Source organism: Neoarius graeffei, chromosome 13 (assembly GCF_027579695.1).
Source record: "Neoarius graeffei isolate fNeoGra1 chromosome 13, fNeoGra1.pri, whole genome shotgun sequence".
NCBI lineage: Eukaryota > Metazoa > Chordata > Actinopteri > Siluriformes > Ariidae > Neoarius > Neoarius graeffei.
Window position 1 is genome coordinate 48,284,419 of NC_083581.1, and position 22,844 is coordinate 48,307,262.

A 22,844-nucleotide genomic window follows, 5' to 3' on the forward strand; every position below is an offset into this window, starting at 1 on the left:
ATACATTTAAATATCTAGGTATTTGGTTGGATAGTAAACTGACCTGGAAACTACATATTGAACATGTTGAAACTAAATGCAAAAAGGTACTGAACTTGATGAGGATGATATCTGGTCTTTCCTGGGGAGCAGACAAGCAATCTTTGCTGAATATTTATAAAGCATTGATAAGATCAGCTATTGATTATGGTTGTATTACATGTAGCTCAGCTTGTAAAACATCCCTTCTGAAGCTGGAAAGAATACAATTAAAGGCCATTAAAATAGCTTTGGGTGCTATTAAAACAACTCCTGCATGTGCTCTTCTGGTGGAGTCAGAGGAAACCCCACTTAATTTAAGGTTTAACAAGCTTTCTTTAATGTATTGAGTCAGACTGCAGGGCAGTATTAACAATCCAGCCATATCAGTACTTAAAGATTGCTGGGAATATTACAAGAAGCGTAATGGGTTTGGGTGGAACATTGACAATACTGCAAACCAGTATGGTTTGAAGGAATTAACATACAGCCCTGCATTAGCTTTAAGTGGTGTCTCTCCATGGATTCTGCCTACCCCTGAGGTTAATATAGAACTGCTAGAGGTAAAGAAAGATTATCCAAATCAAAAGAGTTTTGCATTATTTTGCAAACAATACTTGACTTCTTCAGTCTATGGATATCTCCAAATTTATACTGATGGAGTATCAAAAGATGTATTAAGTGGTAAATGTAGCATTGGAATTTATATTCCAGAATTCAAAAAAACATATGGCTATAGACCCCTTCGCATGTTTGTAAACAAACCGACCGTTGCCAGGATGCGCGCGCAGCCTGGACCCAGAAACAATGGCGCTGCCCATAGACCGGCATTATGAGCTGTCAGATTATGCCAAACAATTGTCGTTACAAGATCGAGAATGCTACATAAATAAGTTAACTCTAACAAGTGGACATCGCCTACCGGATCCGTATTTAATTAAAGAGTGGACGGACGATGTTAGTAAGTTCCCTGGTATACAATGGCCAGATATATACTCGTACCTTATTGACAAGACTTCAGTGTACACCCACGAAAAACTTCGTGCCTACAAGTCTTTAGACGCATATGATTATGTTATGTGCGGGCATGTACAACTTGATTAACAATGGGACATTCATATTCATTTTGTTTTAATCAAATTATGCCAGTGAAGCGAGAGGCAGAGAGCAGAAATGAAACTGAACGGGGCGGGAGCTAGGTTAGAGCAGTCAACGTAAGTTGGCATTTAGAGTGAGGGCACACAATTTTACCTTTCCATCCTTGCTTTAAAATTGTGATTTTCGGCATACACAAATAATGATGGCACAAAATCTGGACTGCTTGAGTCAAGCGATACCTCTCCTACAAACAAAATTGCATGCAAAGCTAAGTTAATATGCTAACAATATTCATTACATTGTGTAACTATGACCCAGCTAATCAGACAAACGTTACCAAAGTATTTTGCTACATCAATAAACGAAGACTAGAAAGAATAAAAAAGAAAGATTTAATAAATAGCCTGATCTTACCTGTGATGAAGTGGGTGCTGCAAACCCGCGCATTTTTGATGGTGCTTTCATCCCAGTCTACACGTTTGATGGCTTGTAATCATAGACGTCGGCGATTTTTTTGGAATGGGTGAGATCCTGCTGGAATTCTGAACATTTTAACCCCATCACTGCTACGATTCTGACACCCGACAACACAACAACTAGGCATTTCTGAGTCTTTTTTGGGTCCAGGCTGCGCGCGCAATTTCCGCTTACGTATGAATGACGTTTACTGCGAAGGGGTCTATAGACTGAATAATTTCCTATCAGTTTACTCAATTGAAATGGCTGGAATTCTTTCTGCATTAAGATGGATTGAAGAAATCAAACCACTCAAGTCAGTTATATGTACAGATTCAATGTCAGTTTTACAAAGTTTTTTATCAGCTAACTCAACAAGGGAAGACTTAGTAATTGAAGTTAAACATCTCTTAGCTCACATAAGGAATATGGGACTTACTATTGAGTTTTGTTGGGTACCAGCCCATATAGGAATTAAAGGCAATGAAATAGCAGACCACATAGCCAAAGAATCCACTGATAAAGAACAGATAGACATTCATATTCCACTGGGAAAAGGAGAAGCTAAAGCCTTAATTAAAACAGAGATTATGAAAAGATGGCAAAAAGAATGGGAAACAGAACCCAAAGGTAGACAATACTTTAATATGCAGAGTCAGGTATGGGGGGAAAAGAATAACATCAATGGGATTTAACAGAAATGAGGAGGTAGTATATACAAGATTAAGACTGGGACACACAGGTCTTAACGCAACATTACAGATATTAGGTAAAAGTGATGGTCTTTGTCAAGGATGTAGAGTTAAGGAAGATGTTGAGGATGTTTTATTCCATTGTAGTAAATACAGTTCTCAAAGACAGAAATGGTTGGAGCTTGAAGCAGGTTCAGACATTCACAACATACTAAAGGAAGAAGGAATACAGCGAAATAGAATTAAAGCACTAATCATTTATCTTAATGATACAGGTCTAATGAAAAGAATATATATATATATATATATATATATATATATATATATATATATATATTTTTTTTTTTGTAGCCTAGTAATCTGACATAGAATCTGTCCAGTCCCTTCACACACTCCTGTACAGTAGGTGGCGGTATAGACCCTTTTCAGTCACGTGACCTTCGTAACAGCGACCGCCATTTTGGACATGTAGTGGATTTCGGCTCGAATCGGTTTGAATGCGAGGAAGGCGACAAACATAAAAGAAAAAGGAGCGAGATGCAGAAAACTGTATTTACTAGTTTACTGTAATTATGATCTGGCAGCTATTTACACCGGATCCAGTGTAAATAGCTGCCGGAGCCAACGTCCGAGCTAGCGAGCCAGCGCTGGCTCGGAGCCGCCGCGAGCCAGCGCTGGCTCGGACGTTCTAGTTTACTGTAATTATGGTCTGGCAGCTATTTACACCGGATCCAGTGTAAATAGCTGCCGGAGCCAACATCCGAGGTTCTGGAGCCAGCGCTAGCTCGGGGCCGGCCGGAGCCAGCGCTAGCTCACTAGCTCGGACGTTGGCTCCGGCAGCTATTTACACTGGATCCGGTGTAAATAGCTGCCAGATCATAATTACAGTAAACTAGAATGGAATGTTAACAGCAATGTAATGCCTTTTCTGGCTAATTTTATTCATCTTACCTCCAACAAAGTGGTCACTACACAAGCGTTGGTATGCCGCTATCCATCTTCTCTGTCAGTCAGCATCTACCGGGATCTGATAAAACGATAACCCTTGCCTTGTTTGTTGATGGTTACTACATCCAGGTACACAACAATATAGTGGCATGATGGAAGTCTTGCTGAAAGTAAAAACTTTCTTTGCTGCCGTTCCTCAATGTTGGCTGTGGTAAACTACTGGTAGTACATGTCCAAAATGGCGGCCGCGTTTGTCGTGACGTCACGTGAAAAGGGTCCATACACAGATTGTGATAATCTGCCATTAAAAAGAAGAAGAAGAACAACAACAACAACAACCAAAAGCTGCTTTACTGAGCACGGACTTTTCCTACATTACATCATTTGAACTGAAAAGAGCATTAGTGGGTGTTAAAAATACGTCTCCAGGTCAAGATAGAATTTGTTATAAAATGATTGAACAATTATCTGATGTGGCTAAAAGTGTGATTTTAAAGTTATATAATAAAATTTGGGAGCAAGGTAAGCTGCCCTCTAGCTGGAAACATTCAGTAGTGGTCCCTATAGCTAAACCAGGTAAAGATAAAGCAGAGGTCAAAAGCTATAGGCCCTAACATCTAATCTTTGTAAGTTGATGGAAAGGATGATAACTAAGAGGTTAGTATAGACCCCTTGCACTGACGTCACCCGAAACCGGAAGTAAACAAACCCTGCGCCATATTGGAAGACCAACAAACTTGTGATTAGGGGGAAATAACGGCAGCAGTATGTGAACCCACGAGAATAAAGTGGAGTGGCAAACGACTTAAACAAACAAATCTGAGCTGTTTTATTTATGATTTATTGGCCCAACAGTAGACTTGAAAGAAACAGATTATTTCAAAACCCTGAAGCCTGCTGAAAGGAAGCGATATGTTGAGAAACTGACTCTGATTGATGGTTTTGTCCCTTGGCTGCATTTATTACAGCCAGCCACTGACACATTTAGTGTGTCTAATGACTAGGGTGTTTTCGTTAGAATTTCATGCACTTGGTTCATCAAACAACCTACAATGGTAAACTTTTGTGCTGTGTTAGGGTGTTCTAACAAAGCTGATGGGAAAGGTGAAAAGAAGTCTTTCTTCAGAATACCAGCTGTGATTGAGACACAAGGGGAGCAAACCAAGGAGCTTTCTGCCAGGAGACAGAGTATTTAGCTGCTTTATGCAGAGCGGATCTGAATACTTCAAATCTACGACAGTACAGAATATGTTCAGACCATTTTGTTACTGGTAAGTCACTAGGCTAGAGTGTTGTAGAACATTTTTTTAAATGTTTACTGAATAAAAACATCCTTAATTTTATCACATTTATGTTATATATTTCATTTCTTTCTTTTGTTTTAATTTTCCTCCCTCCATCCCTCTTTGGATTTTAAATATAGTTTTTCCCCATGTCCAAATTCAAAGATGTATAAATAAAAACAGATAAGTAGTAAATTAAAAATAAATTTCATTTAATCTGCACTGAGTATGTATGTATGTATTTGAGGTCTTCCAATATGGTGCCCTAACAAAATCTCGCGGTACGGTGACGTCACGCGGTAGCCCTCTATACGAGATTGAAAAAAGAAGTCTTTTCTCTCCACATCAAAGTGGTTTTAGAAATGGCCGTACTACTATGGATCCAATAATCTGCCTAGAAAATGAAATTAGGAAAGCTCAAGCAAACAAGGAGTCAGTCTTGGCAACATTCTTTGATATTGAAAAAGCATATGATATGCTCTGGAAAGAGGGTTTTTTACTTAAGTTGAATATAATGGGAATATAAGGTAAAATGTTCAATTGGATTAGAGATTTTTTAAGGAATAGAACTATAGAGGTAAGAGTTGGAGCAAGTCATTCAAATATCTACTCTATAGAAAATGGTACCCCACAGAGTAGTGTCTGCAGCCCAATTCTATTTAATATAATGATTAATGATGTTTTTAACAATATTGACTCCAGAATCAGTAGAGCACTTTATGCAGATGATGGGGCACTGTGGGTGAGAGGCCAAAATTCTGATAGTCTGAGGAACAGAATGCAAATAGCTATAAACGAGGTTGAAAGATGGTCACATGAGTGGGGGTTTCATTTATCTGTTGAAAAGACACAAGTTATATGTTTCTCAAAGAAAAGGGTTAACCCTACAGTGGACCTCAGGTTGTATGGGCAGCCACTCAAGCAAACGGATAATTTAAGATACCTTGGTGTATGGTTTGTAATAGAAATTTCTAATTAACACTTCAGAACGCTTAGCAGTCATCTTTGCAGTTATTTATTACAGTAAATCATACAAAGGTATATAAGAAAGGAAAGAGAGAAATTAAAGCAGAACATCACCTCTAGTGATGTGAGAGTACGCGTGTGCTCTCTGAGTTGTGTTTTAGTGGCTGCTATCTATTATACTCTAAAGGCATTCGCTTACTGCTTGCATCTTCACGTGATTGGCTCAAGATTGTCTATGAAGCTTTGTTAAAGTGTGCACTTGGCGTGCTCTGGTATGTGCAGGCAGATGCGTAGTTATGAGAACTCAGGCACCCTGCTTATCACCACCGAGGTCAGGAAAGGTGGTTACATCATGAGAAGATGCAAGCTAGGACGAACTCAAGCACCCTGCTCATTACCACCAAGGCCACAGAAAAGCGATTACAACATTGGAAAAAAACATCTTTCTCAGTACATTAGGCCACTTGAGCTCAACACACAGAAACACAGAGAATAGGAATGTTCATCCACTAAATTTCCCTCACAGGTTCGATATCAAACTTTCTTTTAAAATTCATATTCAAAAGGTTATAGACAAATGTAAAAAGGGAATTAATATTCTGAAATGCTTAGCAGGGAATGACTGGGGGGTATCAAGCACATCCTTGAAAAGAATTTATAGTGCCCTAATTCGACCAGTATTGGATTATGGATGTATAGCATATAATTCAGCAGCCAAGTCTTCCTTGTTAGAGCTAAACAAGATACAAGCCAAAGCCCTCCGTATATGTTGTGGTGCCTTCAGGACCTCTCCAGTCCCAGCACTTCAGGTGGAAGCAGGGGAGATGCCACTGGACCTCAGGCGACTGAAATTATCAGTGTCATACTGGCTAAACCTACAGGGTCATGAAGATAATCACCCAACCAAACAGGTACTAAGGGAATGCTGGGAGTATGGTGGACCCATAGGCAGTTTTGGGTGGGATGGTAATCAGCAGGAAGATCAATTGGGGATCAGTGACATTCCTCTTTGCAAAACAATTACAAGGCCAATCATTCCCCCTTGGTTATTTCCCTATTGTAAATCTGGCAACTAAGGAGATTGCAAAATCCAGAGGTTTTTTATCAGAATGTACAGCAGTATTTAGGAGCAATGTATGATGACACGACACAGATATATACAGATGCTTCTAAAGACGAAACTGGTAAGACAGGAGCAGCAGTATTCATCCCCAGCTACAATATAAGTATTGGGAAAAGGACGTCAGATCACTTGTCAATTTTTTCAGCAGAAATGATGGCTATTATACTGGCCCTGCAGTGGGTGGAGGAGGTGAAGCCTAGTAAAGCAGTTATTTGCTCAGATTCTGTCTTCCTTAAATAGTATCCAGAGTGGAAAATCTACATGCCGACAAGACCTCTAAGATGAAATTAACCACCTCATATTTAAGATAAGTCAACATAAAACTTTTATTCAGTTCACATGGGTTCCAGCTCATAAGGGGGTTGAGGGTAATGAGAGAGTGGATAAAATGGCCAAAGAGGCCATCAAGGCAAATGAGGTTGAGTTAGAAGTCCCATTAAGCAAGGCAGAAATTAAAGTAATAATTAAAGACAACATCAACAAAATGTGGCAGGAGAGATGGAATACAGAGGAGAAAGGAAGGCATCTATATAATTTACAAAAGGAGGTGGTGTTTAGAAGGGGTGGTGAACTGAAACGACAGGAGGAGGTTTGGTTGACGAGGCTGAGGATGGGGCACACAAGTCTACATAGTGGGTTGTATACAATAGGGAAACATCATTCTGGGGCTTGTGCATACTGTGGAGAAATAGAAAAGGTTGAGCATGTTCTTATACACTGTACACAGTGTTCCAGTGAAAGAGAGAAGATGGGGAGGGCATTGAGAACCTGTAACGATAGACAACTTATTAAGTCAGCCATTCACACAATCAGCAGTAACAGCTCTAACACAGTATTTAAAGGACACTCAACTAGCAAACAGAATTTAGGTGTTTTTTTTTTTTTATAATCAGTCTGCAATTTAATATCCCTTGAGATCACACCTCAGCCCGGTAGATGGCGGTAATACACCGCCAATAAATCGACAGAAGACGAAGAAGACGGGCTTTGTTTAAAATGGGAGGAGATCAGCGATGGCCTTAGTGTGGCATCAGCAGGCCAGGAGGGAAGTAGTGTGGGATGATCATACCGGTTATGTTACTTTTACAATGGAATGCAAGGAGTTTGTTAGCAAATGGCCAAGAGTTTAAACAGTTTATAGACAACAGGAGTGTGGTTCCAAACATAATGTGTATCCAGGAAACATGGTTAAAACCTAGGTTTGATTTTGGTATTTCTAACTATATAGCTATTAGGAGGGATAGAGAGGAAGGGAGTGGTGGGGGCTGTATTACCTTTGTAAAACAGGGTATGCCATATAGGGTGTTGGGTATTGAGGTATTTCACCTGACGTCACAGGGTCACGTGACGCCCCGGTGTCCACCATTTTGGACGGCAAGCTAGCTAATGTCAACAACAGTAGCTAGTATGTTACTGTAGCAATATTTACGTTCAGTCATTTGGATGACTGTTAAAACCTTTCAGTCTCAAGTTTTTCCTTTACTGGATTTACTAGTTTACTGAGCTAGCGCGCGATGGCTCCCGGCTTGGCCGGAGAGCGCGCGATGGCTCCCGGCTTGGCCGGCGAGCGCGCGATGGCTCCCGGCTTGGCCGGCGAGCGCGCGATGGCTCCCGGCTTGGCCGGCGAGCGCGCGATGGCTCCCGGCTTGGCCGGAGAGCGCGCGATGGCTCCCGGCTTGGCCGGAGAGCGCGCGATGGCTCCCGGCTTGGCCGGAGAGCGCGCGATGGCTCCCGGCTTGGCCGGCGAGCGCGCGATGGCTCCCGGCTTGGCCGGCGAGCGCGCGATGGCTCCCGGCTTGGCCGGCGAGCGCGCGATGGCTCCCGGCTTGGCCGAGCGCGCTAGCTCAGTAAACTAGTAAATCCAGTAAAGGAAAAACTTGAGACTGAAAGGTTTTAACAGTCATCCAAATGACTGAACGTAAATATTGCTACAGTAACATACCGGCTACGATGTTGTTGACATTAGCTAGTGCTAACAGCTAGTTGCTAATACACTGCTACAACTACACCGACCCTAATAATACAGTTCTTAGTCATTGCCTGGTAACAGCAAATTTATAACGGGCCATGTCTCAACAGACTAAGAAGTTATTTCAATGACATTTAATAACATTTTGTTTATCCTGAGGACCGAAAGTAAATGAAAATGTGAACAAACCTTAGCTGTAATCAGATGGCGACCACCGGCTCCAGGGATGACCCACTGATGTAGGCATGTTACCCAGCCTGACACAAAATATTTGTAGGCATCCAAACTCGTATACGCTTTCAGATCAATACCTGTGTATGGTGATGGGTTTTTAACGACATAGGTATACAGCTCATGTGGGCCGAAGTCAGGTAAAGACGAGGGCTTCGTGTACTTCCGTACGTCAGTGAACAATCCTGGTGGAAGCAGGTAAACGTCGTTCTCTAAGCCTGCTAACCTCAATTTTTGCAAATACCTCTCCCTCTGCTCGCCCTGTAAATGCCCTACATCACTGGATAGTGAAGGTGTTTTCTGCATCTCGCTCCTTTTTCTTTTATGTTTTTCGTTTGTCGCCTTCCTCGCATTCAAACTGATTCGAGCCGTGACCTCCAAAATGGCAGCATCACATGACTTGGTCACGTGAGTGAAATATCTCAATAGGGAAGGAACAAGAATATGTGGTAGTTGAAATATGGGCAGATAATAAGAAAATAATAGTAATTAATTACTATAACCCATGTAGGAAAATACAGTTAAAAGAGCTAGAAGAAATAGAAGGGCAGGATAGAGATAATGTTATTTGGTGTGGCGATTTTAATGCTCATAATACATTGTGGGGGGGAGATAGGATAGATAATAATGGGCAGGTGATTGAGGAGTTAATGGATGAGAAAAATTTAGTTTGTCTGAATGATGGTAAAGGTACTAGGTTTGATATTAGAACTGGGAAAGAGTCAGTACTAGATCTGACAATTATATCTAGCAGACTGGCATCAAAATGTGAGTGGGAAGTACATGGAGGAAGTACTATGGGAAGTGATCACTACCCAATTATATGTAAGCTAGACATTGATGTAAGGATGAGTACAGATGACAGTCATGGGAGGTGGATTTTTAAAAAGGCAAACTGGGAGAAGTTTATGGAAACTAGTGATTTGCACATTAGTTCAGTCCAGTTAACAGATGATATAGAAAGGAATGAAACGGAGGTGCGTCAGAGTCTTTATATGGCTTCAGTCAGGGGCGCCGCCAGAAATTTTGGGCCCCATGAAAGATTAGAATTTTGGGCCCCCCAACTTTGCCCACCCTCGTCACAATTGCACTATTGTCATTATTTGACTTTTGATAGCCCATGGACCTTGAGTTTGTGACTTTATTACATTATGTATTAACCTACCAGGGACTAGATGAAAACTGGTCAGTGACTAATTCTGGTGTATTTACAATCACAAATGAAAATTCAAGATTTTGCATTTCATTTTGATCAATTATGTACGTATTTATTCATATGTTGTAACCTCTATCCCTCTTTTATGTGTGCTGCGCTTTCTCCAGCTCCTCAATTTGAAACCAATGGTTTAGAACGTGTGAACATTCCACACACGTAACCATGTCAAACACTTGACTGGTGTCCGTTATTAGCAACACTTTAATCTAGCAAACTGTATATGGCGCTCGCTCATTAAAAACTTCAATTCTAAAGCATTTATGGGTTGTATTGCTGCTTACCTCCTTCTCCAAAGGGGGGGTTCAGTGGTTTGGTAGGGCGGAGGCCCCCCTGAGGCTGAATCTGTGCATATTTAGGGCACCCCATTAGTTATGAAACTGGTTATTAGCACTAGTTATTAGCACCAGCATAACGTAATATTTTATCTTGTTTATCACACAAGTCAGTTCAGTTATTAAAATGGAAAAAAGTCACTGTACAAACTGTAAAAGTGTTATCTTGATAGGCTAATCCAACCACGTTCATACTGTTCATTTACCATTCGCTAATATTTTGAACACACATGTGAGCGATAGCTACCTTTCTTTGGGAAAAACTGAGTGACCAGTTGCCTGCCTCTCCGGTCCCTCTCAGCTTTCAGCTGCCTTTCTTTATGTTTTTGACAGCCACTCTTCATATTTAGCGACCATAGACTGTACGCACTCCACTGCTGGCTGGCTGGCTGCTGCACCGCGACACAGCAGCAAGTAGCGTCGCACTGATCAGCACGCAGATTTAACGCATCGCGCTTCTACCAGAACTGGACCGTACCATTTCGCAAAAGGGGGAGGGTTAAATGACTATGTTGAAGAACTCAAGAAATGGACAACCTTGTTCAATTAGCTCATTTTACCAGATGGAATATTGCATTGTTGTTATTTCAAAAGTCTTATTAAAATCATTAAAAGCATATTATCAGCCCCTTAAAGGGCCCCATGGCAGTGCTGGGCCCCTAGAATTGTTCTAACCTTTCCCCCCCTGGCGGCGCCCATGGCTTCAGTGACTGCAATACCAAAAAGCTCAGGAAAATGTATAAAAAGAGCAGTTCCATGGTGGAATGCTGAATGTGAAGAGGTTGTGAAGGATAGGAACAGAGCCTTCAGGAGGTTAAAAAGAACACACAACTTTCAGCATCTTATTCAGTATAAGAAGTCCCAGGCAGTAGTTAAAAGGACGATAAGACAGAGGAAAAGAATATATTGGAGAGAGTACTGTAGTTCAATTGGAAGTAATGTTAGTATTAACGATGTATGGGGAATGATTAAAAAAAAGGTGGGTAATAGGAGGGAGTGGAATTATCCCGTTCTTACAGATGGAGTTCAGTTGGCTATATCAAACCTGGAAAAAGCAGAAATGATAGTTAATACTCTGAGTAAGATACATAGTTCTATTAATTTATCTGAAGAAGAAAGAAGGGGAAGGGAACAAACAAGGAGTATTTATGCTGGGGTTATACAAAAGAAAGGAAAATTAGAGGATAAATATAATGTTCCTTTTACAATAAGAGAGTTAAGAAATGCCCTGGATGGATGTAAGAACTCAGCTCCTGGTAAAGATGAAGTGTGCTATAATATGTTAAGACATTTAAGTGATAAGGGAATTGAGGTTGTTTTAAAGATGTTTAATAAAGTTTGGGAGCAAGGAAAGATTCCTGCAGGATGGAAGGAGGCTGTTATTGTTCCAATTAGAAAACCAGGAAAAGATGCTAGTAATCCAGCAAATTATAGGCCTATAGCTTTAACTTCTCACTTGGGTAAATTGATAGAAAGAATGGTTAATTGTAGGTTAATGCACTTTATTGAAGAAAGGGGTTTGATGGTGAGCTGTCAGAGTGGTTTTAGGAAGGGGAGAAGTACTGTTGACTCAATCGTATGTCTTGAGGATGAAATAAGGAAAGCACAAGTAAAGAGAGAAACTGTTGTGGCAGTGTTTTTAGATGTAGAAAAGGCCTATGATATGCTTTGGGTGGAGGGACTTTTAATTAAAATGCATTTATTAGGGATTGGGGGAAACATGTTTAATTGGGTAATGGACTTTTTAACAAATAGAAGCATCCAGGTGAAAATAGGGAAAGATATGTCAAGAAGATGTTTGGTTGAAAATGGAACTCCACAAGGAAGTGTTATTAGTCCATTGTTATTTAATATAATGATTAATGATGTTTTTTCTAATGTTCAGCCAGGGATGGGGAGATCTCTATTTGCTGATGATAGTAGCTTGTGGAAAAGGGGGAAAAATGTGAAGTACACCCTGAAGAAGGTTCAGGAAGCTTTAACCTTAGTAGAAGACTGGGGTAAGAGATGGGGTTTTAGATTCTCTATTGAAAAGACTAAAGTAATGTTTTTTACTAGAAAGAAGGTACCTGAAAATATGCAACTACAGCTGTATGGTAGACCATTGGAAAGGGTTAAGAGTTTCAAATTTCTTGGTGTTATTTTTGATGTAAGACTTACCTGGAGAGATCATATTTCAAAAATAATAGACAAAAGTAAAAGAGTCATGAACTTAATGAGATGTCTTGCTGGAACAGAATGGGGAGCAGATGTAGCATCTTTGAAGCAGATTTATGTTTATTTAATTAGGTCAAGAATTGACTATGGGTGTTTAGTGTATGGTTCTGCAGCCAAATCTGTTTTAGCTGGATTAGATGTAGTTCAAGCTAAGGCGTTGAGAATATGCACGGGAGCTGTACGATCTTCTCCAGTGTGCTCGCTACAAGTGGAAACAGGTGAAATGCCACTTGGTTTAAGAAGAAGGCAGCTTCAAGCTAACTATTGGGTCAATTTGATGGGTCAGAGATGTGATCACCCTGTAAAATGTGTAATTGAACCATCATAGGAGAGGGAGGTGGCAAGACTCTCAAGTTTTGGGTGGTCTGGAGAAATCGTAGCACAAGAATTGAACATTCTTAATAAGAGCTTTTGTTCAGTAGTAATGTGGCCTTTAATTCCTGTATGGCAATTGGAGGGTCCAGAGATTGACTTGAAGTTGCCTGAAATTAAGATGGAGAATCCTGAGGTAGACTTGGCATTTGAATTTCAGTGTCATGTAAGAGAAAGATATAAGAACCATATATTAATTTTTACTGATGGGTCAAAAGACCAAGAAACAGGAGCTACAGGGTCAGCCTTTTTTGTTCAGAGTTTTAATTTTCAAGCTTTTAAAAGAACCTCAGATTTTTTAAGTGTATTTACTGTGGAGCTCTATGCAATCCTAATGGCAATACAGTGGGTTGAACAGATACAGAATCAGAAAGTACTGATATGTAGTGACTCTGTGTCAGCTATTAGTTGCATTGAAAAAGGTTCATCAAAAAGCAGACAGGATCTCATTTATGAGATTTTACTGATAATTAGTGAGGTGAAAAGAAGAGGGATAGAGGTGTCGTTTATATGGGTCCCAGCTCATGTAGGTGTCACATCTAATGAAAAAGTGGATAAATTAGCCAAGAAAGCTTGTCAAAGAGAGTCCATAGATGTAAATATAAAGTTATCAAAATCAGAGGGCAAGAGTATTGTGTGGCAAGAAACAATTTTAAAATGGCAACAGAGTTGGCAACAAGAAACAAAGGGTAGGCATCTATTCTCAATTTCTAGTAGAGTAACTGACTCAGGTGGTTGTAAAAGAGGGAGTAATCGAAAGGAGGAAGTTATTTTTGCAAGGTTGAGAATTGGGCATACATTTTTAAATAGCACTTTGTTTTTATTGGGAAAGCATCAGAATGGTCTGTGTTCTTGTCAGGAACCTGAGACTGTTCATCATGTCATACTCTTTTGCAGAAATTATGACAGTCAAAGACAGGAACTGCTCGCACAGATGCGTGGACTTGGTTTGGAAGAGGTGACGCTGAAAAGCATTTTAGAAATAGGATCAAGTGGAAAGGGAAGACGATTTTTCTTAAAGTTTTTACTGGGCACTGGGCTATATAGTAGGATATAGTGTAATTGGGCCTTAAGTAGGCATCAATCCTGTAGATGGCAGCAATGCAACTATTTGGATGCCGGCTGCCGTAAAACTCCGAAGAAGACGGGCTTTTCCACATGAAAGGTGAGATACTCTGTGAGCTGAGGATATTTTGCTAGTTAGTGATGCAGTGCAGAGCACGGCATCACTATTGTTCTTCTATGCGTTTCTTCTTCTTATTATTATTCATCTTCCGTACCGATTTTGATTGCTAATAACTCAATAAGCGTGCATCGCACGCAGGCAGGCTGCATACGAAAACGTGCGGCTCGGTCGGACTCCCAGCCGAGTCCAGTGCACTCTATGACGTCATTTTCCGCCCGCCTACTTTTCCCGCCATTTTGATTTTATTCTTGTTCATCTTTCCTTGCAAATTTGGATTGCGTGTAACTCGGTGACCGTTCATCGCACATGGGTAAGTGTGATGGTCTGCTGGCCTTGTCTGTGTTTGTTTTCCTTTGTGTGTGTATGTGTGTTCCTTGTAGGCGTGGCTGCAGACCATCCCGGGAATTGGCGACACCTGGGCCCGGTGTCGCCACGTCCTTAAAACCACTTTTCCCCCGTTTCCCGTGGGAGCTTCTTTTTTTTTTTTCTTTTTGTTTTTTTTGCATGTAACACGCACGAGCTCATTGTTCACGCATTCCACTTTGTTGATTTTTCTTGTATTTTGTTATTATAATAAATTATTTGAACTTTACCCCTGTGTCCTCCTCTTTGTCATGGTTTGAGCCAAGCCGTGACAAATGGGGGCTCGTCGAATTTAGAACCCGTTTTTTTTTTTTTTTTTTTTAAATTGTTTGATGCAGTTTTTTTGATCTGCAAGCGTTGCGGGGTCAATTTTGCGAATGGCATGTCGTCATTAGGTACGTCATTTCGTAGTGTTCCCTCACGTTTAGCTCAGGTTACAGGTGTAGAGCTAATGAAACGGGAAGTCTCTATTATTTGAGGAGGCGCAGTTTTGTTTGAGGTAAACTTTGGAAGCTCTGCCTCGGTGCGCAACGCTTAATAAGGTAAGTGTTTGACTTGTTGCACTGGTTCGAGTTAAATGAGCGATGAATGTCCCTTGTTAGGTGGAGCGGCGTTGTCCCTTTGGACTTCGTCGGGGGTTTCTGTAGTGTTGTAGTGAAAGCGGTTAGAGCAATTGTCTCGGGAGTGTTTCCATAGTGTGGGAGGAGTCGCCAGTTTCTGGTTGCTTTTTCTCCCTACTGGGTTTTGGCACTTAATTACCCACCGCCAGTAGTTACATGAAGAGCTAGGCCGCAGCTTAAGTAGGTTGTGGGGCTTTGTAGGTAGCGGGACAGGCATTGTTTTTGTTTGGCTTTCAGTTTGGTGGGCTTGTGCATGGAGTCAGACGCTTAATTTTGTTTTTGTTCAACGTTGCGCACTGCGGTATAATGCCGACGGTGGAAGTTAAAGATTTTATTGCTTCTCCGTCGGAGGAGATATTAGACCAGTGTACAAAGGATCAGCTGCTTAAGTTAGCAGAGCATTATCAGCTGGAGGTAAATGGTCAATTTGCGAAGGATAAGGTTAAGGCAATTGTGAAGAGTAACTTAGTCGCTACAGGTGTGTTAATTGAGCGGGAACCAGTTTCAGTTACGTCTCCGTTGGCTATATCAATGGAAGGCTTGAGTTTTGATCAGCGGAAAGAGTTGTTACTGTTACAAATTCAGCATGAGAAGTATAAGATTGAGGCGGAGTTCCAGAAAGATCTAGCAGTTGAAAAGTTGCGTCAGGAGACTGAACAGACGCGTTTAGATCTAGAACATAAGGCTGCTGGGCCATAGAAGGTTCACGTTGCACGCTGCACGCTACACGTTCACGTGAAGAACCGGACCCTGGGCCATTAAACTTCATGCTTGGATGTTCACGTGTTGCGTCTGTTCTACTTTGACCGAGTAACCAACAATATGGACTCTTTGGATGACGACGATTGCCTCATTCTGCTTTTACTGAGACAGAGGAAGAGAAAAAGGAACAGAATTTGGAGCCGAGAACACTTCCTTCTGAGAGAAACCCGTGGTGAATTTCACCGAACATTCTATAATCTGCTTGACAATCCCGATGAAGAACTATTTTTTAATTATACCATTCAATTATATTTTTTCTGAAGTTTTCCCCTGAAAGCATAGTTATCTCCCTAGACCCGTTCTGATTGGCTGGCGCGGCGGTGACCGCATGCATTGACTGGAATTTCCATCTTCACGCCTAGAAAAAAGTGTGCATGTTCATTTCATGCTTCACGCGTGAAGTGTGCAGCGTGCAACGTGAACGCCGTTCTATGGCCCAGAGCAAGTCATGCTACGTTTGTCCACTTTTCTTTACACGCGTGTAGCATGCAGCGTGCAGCGTGAACCTTCTATGGCCCAGCAGCCTAAGCTCCAAGTTATCAGGGAGGGCAAAATTACACCTGCGCCTCGGTTAAACTCTAGCGTCGATCAATCTGATACACTGGGTTTTGACATGCGGGGTAATTTGCGTTTAGTGCCTAAATTCTCCGAGAGCGATCCTGATACGGTTTTTATTTTGTTTGAACGTTTAGCTGATGCGCAAAGCTGGCCCAATTCCGCTCGCGCATTATTGCTTCAGTGTGTGATTACTGGTAAGGCGCAAGAGGCGTTTTCAGCCTTGTCGCCTGGTGATAGTCAAGACTATAGGGGTGTTCACACGGCAACTTTTACTCCGGTGTAGCACCGGGGCTGCCCCGGTAGAGCGTTCACACGGTACAAAGTTATCCCGGTGTAGCCCCTGAAAGCTGCTTAAACCGGTGCAAATCTAACCCTGCTCGGGAGGTGGTTTAAGAAATTTACTCTGGAGTAAATGCTAGTTTGCGGGGCAGCAACGATATAAAATGGGTCGTCTGAACGCTACAGGGTTAGACTCGCTACGCGTGAGGAGAGTTGATTACATACGGGCATTGCATAACTTGCATCCTGGTATTTTGCGCTTCCAAAATGGCGAATATCAACAACAACAGAACTGCGTGTCTTCCAGTGTTGCCAGATTTGGCAGTTTTAAGTGCATTTTGACGGATTTGAACATATTTTGGGATGGAAAACGTCAGCAATATCTGGCAACACTGGTGTCTTCATCCACGTTGTTTTCCCGGCGCTTGGTGATGCCATGACAACCGGGAAAAAGAAGTACATTTTCACGCATGCGCATATTTCATTTCTGCATTATTACTATCGGAAATGATAGTAATAATGATAGTAATAAAAGGAAATATCTCAACTTTACTATCAAAGGAAATGATAGTAATAAAGTTTTTGCTACTATAACACGGTCGCAGAAACTGCCGTGTGACCGCAAGTGGGGCTGCACCGGTGCTAACACGCTTCTCTCTAGTAAGCAGGGTTGTGACGTGTGAACGCTGCGCAAAATTTACACCGGTGTAAGATATATCGCAACAAAATACATCGGTGCAGCATCGATGCAAATATGTGCCGTGTGAACACCCTATATGATAAGGTAAAATTAGCTGTACTAAAAGCGTATGAGCGTGTTCCAGAGCATTATAGGCAAAAATTTAGATTGTGGAAAAGGGGGCCAAGACAGAGCCATTTAGAGTTTGCACGGGATTTAACAACTTATTTTAACCGCTGGTGGTGTTCTGTCGAAGTGTCCGATTTTGATGGTCTATGTGACCTAATTGTGTTAGAACAGTTTTAAAAATTCTGTTCCTCATCATGTTGCCACTTATGTATGTGAACACAAGGCTCGTACTGCAGCTGAAGCAGCTGCTTTAGCTGATGATTGTGTTAATCCATCAAAACATTCCATCTGATCGTCGTTTTCAGGCCAATAGTGGTAGTACACCTGCTGAATTATTTAATCGTTCAAACAGATTTCCTCTGCCTACTAGTGGGCCTAGTGGTTCTGGTAATGCATATAAGATTTGTAATTTTTGTCATAAACGTGGCCACTGGAAAGCTGATTGTTACATGCTCAAGTCTGGTAATACTAAGCCACCTCCAGGTTCGCGCCCTGAGGGTGCAGGCCTGGCTGCACCTGGACGTTCTAATAAACCTGTTGCTGTTGATAGCCATATGGTTGATGGCGAGCCACAGCTAATACACTCTGTTAATGCACTTGATTCTTATCTGCCATTCATTAGAACGGGGTTTGTGTCTACGGTTGGCAGTGATGTAAAAGTGCCTGTTAAAATCTTGAGAGACACAGGGGCATTTGACTCTTTTATTAAAGCTGACGTGTTGCCTCTGTCTGAAAATTCTGAACTGGGCAGTTTAGTGCCAGTTCAGGGAATGAGTTTAAATGTTGTGTGTGCCACTACACAAAGTAATGCTTGATTGTGACTTGTTTCAGGGTGAGGCTGCACTTGCTGTTTGTCCTGCATTGCCAATTGAAGAGATCTCTGTGATTCTTGGCAATGGCTTGGTAGGTGCTCAACTGTGGTCTGATGTTTCTCCTGCTTTGGTGGTAGATCCTGTGCCACAGCTGAGAGCTGGACTCGATGAGTGTGCACAAAATTTTCCTGAGACTTTTCCTGCTTGTGCGGTAACGCGTGCTATGATGCGGGCAGAGTCTGAGCCGACACTTCAGTCTGGTGAGAGCAAGTTGTTGGAGAAATTTTCACTGCCTCTGTCTTATTTCCCTGTGTCTGTGTCTCGTATTGAGTTGGTTGCTGAGCAGCAAGCTGACTCTTCGCTGGCTGGGTTGTATGAGTTGGTCCAACCTGAAAGTGAAATGCGGGACAGTGTTTGTGGATATTTTCTTCAAGATTCACTATTGGTGAGAAAATGGACTTGGCACACAGATTTGTTTGTTGGGGACCCTGTTTTTCAAGTTGTCAATGCCGTCACCAAACCTGATCTGTTTCCTCTTCCGAGAATGGAAGATTGTGTAGATCAGGTGGGCTCTGCGAAGTTTGTCAGTAAACTTGATTTGTTAAAAGGTTACTGGCAAGTACCTTTGTCAGACTGTGCTCAGGAGATTGCTTCCTTTATAACACCTAAGGACTTAACTTCACATTCGACTTCGCAGGCTGCAAATTTCAGTTTGCGCGCATAGTGGTGTGGTGGTGAAGTACAGCCGTACATGTTGTGGTTTAATAACACGTTCAATACAAAGTTATGGCTGCATGGCGATCGGAAATGAAATGAGTTTTTTATTTATATTTATATGGTGATATAGGCTATTCAAGCTTATTATGGTGATATATGACGTATTTGAGAGTTGCACAGAAAATTAAGTTTGCTTCTTTCATGGGAGCCTGAGGGAATGGGAGCTCAGCTCCCATTGGCTCCCATGTAATTCGAACTATGCCACAAAGAGTATGCTAGTTTGCGAGGGCAAACAAGAGAAGACAGGATTCGGAGGATGAAATGCGGACTGGCTGCACAACAGAATGTATTCCTTCACCAAACCCAGATCAACCAGGCTGCTGTCCGAGCTAGCTATAAGGTAGCTCACCTACTAGCTACCCATGGAAAGCCGTTTACTGATGCGGACTTTGTTAAAGTACGCATGCTTGCTGTGGCCGAGGAGGTGTGTCCCGACAAGAAGGATGCGCTCAACGCGGTGAGTCTCTCCGCACCTACTATGACCAGGCGAACCGAAGATTTGGGGGACAACGTGTATGACCAGCTGAATGAGAGAGCGTCAGAATTCGAGTTTTTTGCTTTGGCTATGGATGAGAGCAATGATGTGCAGGACACAGCACAACTGCTTTGATCTATTGCTCATATTATAATTTCACTGTTTTTTAAAATGTATTTATTTTATAGGCCTATTTATTTGACCTTTATTAAGTGCTGCATACAATTATTATTATTAATAATATCAACAGGCTTACCTACAATTTATAATTTTCCACTCACCTTTGCCAGTGTCAATCACCTCAACTAGGCAGATGTTTCTTACCTTGACAGCTTTGATATTATTTTTATTAGAAAATAAATAAATGGAATATCTGTGGTATTTCAAATTAAAACAAAGTGTGAAGACTTGATTACTACTTTTGCAAACCACTAGTAAAGATAAACAAATATGTGCCAGGAATCAAGTGTGGGATATAGTAGTGTGGGATATAGTAGTGTGGGATATAGTAGTGTGGGATATAGTAGTGTGGGATATAGTAGTGTGGGATATAGTAGTGTGGGATATAGTAGTGTGGGATATAGTAGTGTGGGATATAGTAGTGTGGGATATAGTAGTGTGGGATATAGTAGTGTGGGATATAGTAGTGTGGGATATAGTAGTGTGGGATATAGTAGTGTGGGATATAGTAGTGTGGGATGGCTGTGCCAGGCTAGTAATCTCTACTACACAATGAGGCCTGCTGGTGGTCATATTTGTCTGGGTTATACAATTCTATGTGATATAGCTGACCCGACCCGGCCCCCATCACAATCAGGAACGACAATGTGGCCCCCAGAGAAAAAAGTTTGGTGACCCCTGCTTTAGACGCATATGATTATGTGCGGGCATGTACAACTTGATTAACAATGGGACATTTCATATTCATTTTGTTTTAATCAAATTATGCCAGTGATGTGATGGCAATGTGGCTTTAGCTACAACAGCAAATACCAACACTAAACAGCAATTTGCAGGAGGTAATGGCATGAAAGGAATGATAGTGTAAAGAGCGCAGCTAAGAGAAATCAGAGCTGTGTAAAAAGCGAGAGGCAGAGAGACCAGAAATGAAACTGAACGGGGCGGGAGCTAGGTTAGAGCAGTCAACGTAAGTTGGCATTTAGAGTGAGGGGACACAATTTTACCTTTCCATCCTTGCTTTAAAATTGTGATTTTCGGCATACACAAATAATGATGGCACAAAATCTGGACTGCTTGAGTCAAGCGAGACCTCTCCTACAAACAAAATTGCATGCAAAGCTAAGTTAACATGCTAACAATATTCATTACATTGTGTAACTATGACCCAGCTAATCAGACAAACGTTACCAAAGTATTTTGCTACATCAATAAATGAAGACTAGAAAGAATAAAAAAGAAAGATTTAATAAATAGCCTGATCTTACCTGTGATGAAGTGGGTGCTGCAAACCCGCGCATTTTTGATAGTGCTTTCATCCCAGTCTACACGTTTGATGGCTTGTAGTCATAGATGTCAGCGTGTTGTTTTTTTTTTTTTTTTGGAATGGGTGAGATCCTGCTGGAATTCTGAACATTTTAACCCCATCACTGCTACGATTCTGACACCCGACAACACAACAACTAGGCATTTCTGAGTCTGTTTTGGGTCCAGGCTGCGCGCGCAATTTCCGCTTACGTATGAATGACGTTTACTGCGAAGGGGTCTATAGCACACTGCTACTAATAATGTGCCCCAAACTGTAGTAAGTTTACATAAACTTTGGTCGCAATGTCCACCCAAAGGAAATTAAGTTCCAGATTGTACCTAAGGGTTGTTTTACAATCAGGGTACGCAAGCTAAAAATCACATTTAACACTTATTATCTTCAATATCAAAAGGCTTGACTAAATAAACTTGGTTGTTTATTGTAGCCCTGTGATAGCTCTATTTACCATGCAAAAAAAAAATTTGGTGATAACGTTATTTTTGGTGAATGTACGGCAATGTGTCATATTTAGCAAAATTACTTGTGTCATTTAGAAAAAATGCTTTTTTTGACCACAGGTAGCTCCAAAAGGGATGCACTTAAATCATTCTTTATACCATAAAACAAATATTTGTTCCATATCATTGGAAACATAGTTAAGTTTTAATGTTGAATGCCAGTAAGTTTTCAGACTATTTTGATCAAATTAGTATGTAATTGTGTCAAAAAAAATGTCCTCTCCGAGAAAGCTAATTTTTCAATATAAAATATATCTAAAATGATTATTTTCATCCTAAAATGTGGTCGAGATATTGGGACATAAATATTAGAGACAACTAACACGAAGCTTACAGCCTTATATTTAAAAGCACTATGGAAGTAGTGGATTCTGAATTGTCAAAAAAAATGTCCTCTCCGAGAATCACTTCATTTGTTTCTCCCAGCCCTGCTTAAAGCTACACTTAATCATCTTTGTCTTATAGAGAGCCCGCACGTGACGTCACGAGGTCACGTGATATTTGTTTATCCGCCATTTTGGACGGCAAGGTCACGCATAGAACTTAGACGAACCCGTTCTAATTATCAAGTGTGTGGGAGTAGATCTTTCGAGAATGGTTATATCTTGTTCAGCATTTGGTTGTACCAATAGACAGGGCCAAAAGGAGGGCCTGTCATTTTATAGATTTCTCGCAGACGAGGAGAGACGTGCAGAATGAGTGTCCGCTGTGCGAAGAGAAAACTGGAACCCCAGTTCTACCAGCCGAATTTGTAGTGAACACTTCATATCAGGTAGGTGTAATCTTCTAATTCAGTACTCCTATTACATCTGTTAAGTTGATTTTCGGATTGAATGATAACGGCATACTTAGAAACTAGACAGTCTCTAACGTTTAAAATGGCTATGCCTGGCCTAGTCTATGACAATGTTTTATCTTTTTGGCTCATATATGCCTTTGACAGGCCAATCCGTAGTAGGGATGGTGAAAACTAAAAAAAAATCTTGACCGACCACCGAGCCTCATTAGCCGGTTAAAGTCGGTTAACCTAGGAGTTTAAACAGGGATGCAAACGGCGGATGCGCCTTTTTCACGGCTGAATCACGCAGATCCGATTTTTTTTTGGGGGGGGGGGCGTTGGAGTGTCTGAATAATTTCATCAGAGTAAATTCTGTATTAAAATTACTAAATAAGCAAATGCCGTTACAGTCCATGAAAAATAGGAAGTATTAGTATGAGAAGAAAACAGTTAATCAGAAAGCTGCGCACATTTGTGCAGCTTCCGCGCAAACGTGCACAG

General features: G+C 41.2%; 1 protein-coding gene across 5 annotated transcripts in view; it reads left to right on the forward strand.

Moving 5' to 3' along the window:
- Positions 1–14,010: 14,010 nt before the first annotated feature.
- Positions 14,011–22,844, forward strand: part of LOC132896820 (glutathione synthetase-like) — a 52,669-nt gene continuing 43,835 nt past the window's right edge. The window contains exon 1 of one of the 5 annotated variants that reach the window (XM_060937910.1): positions 14,011–14,086. The gene's annotated coding sequence lies outside the window, so the exon portion shown is untranslated. Of the gene's footprint in view, positions 14,087–14,310; positions 14,418–14,908; positions 15,013–15,434; positions 15,505–22,260; positions 22,338–22,844 lie in introns of those variants that run through there. The other 4 variants (XM_060937908.1, XM_060937909.1, XM_060937911.1 and 1 more) reach the window with 4 other exon arrangements.